Below are 3,621 nucleotides of genomic sequence, written 5' to 3'. Positions count from 1 at the left end.
CGGAAAGTCTAAACCTTGTCTGTGGTATTGCGAGTAGGATTCAGGGATTGAATGACTGTGACGAGCTTCAAACTCGCGAGTGCTGGGCGTAGTGACAGACGCAAAAGGAGGGTGAAACCTATTCCAGCATGATCGGGAACCTCAGATGATTAGCCGTGCTGTGACAGAGCATTTGGACCATTTTCACAGGAGGAGGGGATGTAACCATTGACAATGGTGATACCCCAACACACAGCTTGCCATAGAAGGACGTGCGTGCGTGAATCAGAGGACAAAGGAAAGCAGAGGTTCAGAAGACAAAGCATCTCCAAAACTCCAACATATTCTCCATTACTGCATAACAAGTAACCTTTAACCCATGCTCTCTTGTTTATTCGCAATTCAACTGATAAATACAATTGACTTCCTGACTAAGAATTGCAAGATAACCATAGATTGCTTCAAACCAACAATCTCCGTGGGATTCGAACCTTACTCACGTAAGGTATTACTTGGACGACCCAGTGCACTTGCTGGTTAGTGGTACGAGTTGTGAAAAGTGTGATTCAAACTTCGTGCACCAGTACCATCAAACAAACTATAACTGATTTAATGAGCCATTCGCAGTTTCACAGTCTGAATTAGTTCATACTTACACATGCATGGCTTAATCTTTGAGACAAGCATATGACTACTGGCAGGATCAACCAGGTAGCATCCTTCACCGACCCTGCGCGCCGAGCTGCCAACGCCCCCCGCGAGTGGAAGCTTTCGAAGGACACGGCGGCAGGCGTCTTTCCGAGAAACCGAATCATCTGAGGGACAGACGGGGATCTAAGACCCCATCCCAACCGCGTGCACCACACCAGTGAGAACAGAACGCGCACGCAGGCCACCGTTGCCGCGCAGAGCGCCGAAACGGGTAGGACCACGGGCGTGTCTTGGAACTCCCCCGGCAATCCCACTAGGGGACTCCGGAGAGGAAAGGTTGGGGCAAGGCAGTGATACCACACCACGGGGTAGGAAACACAGGAGCCGCACAACAGTGAAACGAGCACGGTAGCTCGAGCCCACACATGGAGAAGATCCGGTGCGCCCGTTCGTTGCGCGAGGCAAAGAGTCAGACAGCACTCAAGACCCACACACCACTCATTCGCCAACACAGTCCGCAAACCCAGCACTCCCAGACAAACCGCGCCCCGCATGCCAAGATGCGTGCAGGCAAGCGGAAGCATACGGGAGGGCCGAGCCAACGCCGCTGGGCAGGTTTCAAAGGAAGGGACAAAAGAGACTCGAGGGACAGCCTGAAGCGTAAGGTGCTTCGGACGATAACCGAACAGCTGTACCGTCTAGATAAAGTCACACGCACAACCCACACACGCTCATCCGCCACCACGGTCCGCAAACACAGCACGCCCGGACGAACCGTGCCCCGCACGCCTAGGCGCATGCAGGCAAACGGAAGCATACGGGAGGGCCGAGCCAACGCCACTGGGCAGGTTTCAAAGGAAGGGACGAAGGAGACTCGAGGGACAGCCCAAAGCTTCAGGCACTTCGGACAATAACCGAACAGCTGCACCGTCTAGATAAAGCCACACGCACAACCCACACACCGCTCATCCGCCACCACGGTCCGCAAACACAGCACGCCCGGACGAACCGTGCCCCGCACGCCTAGGCATGTGCAGGCAAGCGGAAGCGCACGAGGTAGCCGAGTCAGCGCCGCTGGGCAGGGTTTGGGGGAAGCGACGAAGAACATTCAAGGGACAGCCAGATGCGTGAGGTGCTTCGAGCGATAGCCGAACAGCCGTACCGTCTTAAGCAACACGCCCAACCCACACCGCATCGGGCACCGTCGTACGTCGACCCTAGACGTTGGGCGAGCACGACACGTTGCCCCTCGGGAGTGGACACGAACAGGTAACCGTCTTCTGCAACGTGCCCCCTCATAGTGCTGGGACGAGCACGTCGCGTTGCCCCCTGCCCACGACACCCGCTGCCGCGCGCATATCCATCATCCGCGTCGTGCGCCACACTAGGCCTGGCCAAGCGTTGGGCTGCGCAAGCCGCGTTGCCCCTCGTGGGGGCGCACAGGCCGCCCGCCGTTCCCACGTCGTGCTCGGACTTGGGATGATCCCCCTAGTCCTGGGCCGAGTACAAGGTGTTGCCCCGAGCGTGTGCCCAAGGCACAACTCCACCACGCTATGCTCCCTAGGTGGTGCCTAGGTGGGCCGTGCACGGACGTGTTTCCCTTCTTGTTGGTCCTTCGGTGATCGGGGTTCGCCACAGCCAGACGTCCGTGCTCGACCTTGGACCCGGGGCGGGGGACCCCAGCGGCACACCACAACCACAACATGTTTGCTAGTGTGCCTAGGGGATGGCAAGGCAACGTGCATCTTGCTGGCATTGCGCCCAGCAAGTCTTTGGGCAACTCGAGTTTCAGCAGCACGACACCCCTCCCCCCTATAATAGGCTGCCGAGCCATTACCAAAGTGCCACGGGTAGACATCCTTTTCCGTGAGGAGACATACTCAAGGAAAGTGCTCTAGAGGTCGAATTTTGACGCCGTTTTTTGCAACAACCTCTAGAAAAATAAGATCTTTCCATCCCCCAAATTTGGTGAATTTAAACCTTGTGGATTTTTTTGCCGATTTTTTTACCAACCGGAAAGCCAGAAATTCAAAAAAAATGAAAAACAGAGCAAACGTGCGATTTTTGACCTGGATTTTTTTGTGCAGCCTTTACATAATATTACCAAGGTTCCCTCAAAATTTTAGAAAAAATGCACGAGCCAATTATGAGATATGAAAATTTGGCTCCTTCGTTGCAACGCTCCGAGCCATCGTTGCAACGGCGGGTGCCTCCGGTGCAACGAAACCAGCCAACGATGCACCTAACCCAGCATCCGTTGCAACGCGCCCTGCCTCCGTTGCAACGTGCCCGGCCAACATTGCAACGCACCCTGCCTCCGTTGCAACGCGCCCAGCCAACGTTGCACCGCCCCCAGCATCCGTTGCACCGCCCCCAGCCAACGTTGCAACGCGCCCAGCATCCGTTGCAACGCCCCCAGCCAATGTTGCAACGCGCCCTGCCTCCGTTGCAACGCTCCCAACCAACGTTACAACACACCCTGCCTTCGTTGCAACGTCACCAGCATCCATTACAACGCTCCCTGCCTCCGTTGCAACGCGCCTGGCCAACGTTGCACCGCTCCCGGCATCCGTTGCACTGCCCCCAGCCAACGTTGCAACGCGACCTGCCTCCATTGCAATGCGCCCAGCATCCGTTGCAACGCTCCCAGCCAACGTTGCAACGCGCACTGCCTCCGTTCCAACGTCACCAGCATCCGTTGCAACACGCCCTGCCTCCATTGCAACGTCACCAGCAATCGTTGCAACGCGACCTGCCTCCGTTGCAACGCCCCCAGCCAACGTTGCAACGCGCCCTGCCTCTGTTGCAACGTCATCAGCATCCGTTGCAACGCGCCCTGCCTCCGTTGCAACGTCACCAGCCAACGTTGCAACGCGCTCAGCATCCGTTGCAACGCCCCCAGCCAACGTTGCAATGCCCCCAGCTTCCGTTGCAACGATCCCAGCATCCGTTGCAAAGCGACCTGCCTCCGTTGCAACATCACCGGCCAAC

General features: G+C 56.8%; 3 long non-coding RNA genes and 1 pseudogene across 3 annotated transcripts in view; 1 reads left to right on the top strand and 3 right to left on the bottom strand.

Annotated features, from left to right (window-relative positions):
• Positions 1-813, bottom strand: part of LOC107606498 — a 16,369-nt pseudogene extending 15,556 nt beyond the window's left edge.
• On the bottom strand, positions 896-1,441 carry LOC110265195. Its single transcript, XR_002351529.1, has 2 exons — positions 1,358-1,441; positions 896-1,159 (listed from the first exon to the last, which is right to left on the bottom strand). It is a non-coding gene; the product is annotated as an uncharacterized LOC110265195 (long non-coding RNA).
• Positions 1,401-1,812, top strand: LOC110265194. The gene is made up of 2 exons (XR_002351528.1): positions 1,401-1,478; positions 1,713-1,812. It is a non-coding gene; the product is annotated as an uncharacterized LOC110265194 (long non-coding RNA).
• Positions 2,791-3,621, bottom strand: part of LOC110265193 — a 1,632-nt gene continuing 801 nt past the window's right edge. The window contains exons 2-3 of the long non-coding RNA XR_002351527.1: positions 2,978-3,084; positions 2,791-2,872 (exon numbers count right to left, since the gene is read on the bottom strand). This is a non-coding gene — a long non-coding RNA (uncharacterized LOC110265193). The remainder of the gene's footprint in view (positions 2,873-2,977; positions 3,085-3,621) is intronic.

The sequence above is a fragment of the Arachis ipaensis genome, chromosome B07 (genome assembly GCF_000816755.2).
Source record: "Arachis ipaensis cultivar K30076 chromosome B07, Araip1.1, whole genome shotgun sequence".
Classification (NCBI taxonomy): domain Eukaryota; kingdom Viridiplantae; phylum Streptophyta; class Magnoliopsida; order Fabales; family Fabaceae; genus Arachis; species Arachis ipaensis.
The sequence above is the reverse complement of the archived record's forward strand: the minus strand, read 5'-3'. Positions and strand labels throughout refer to the sequence as shown.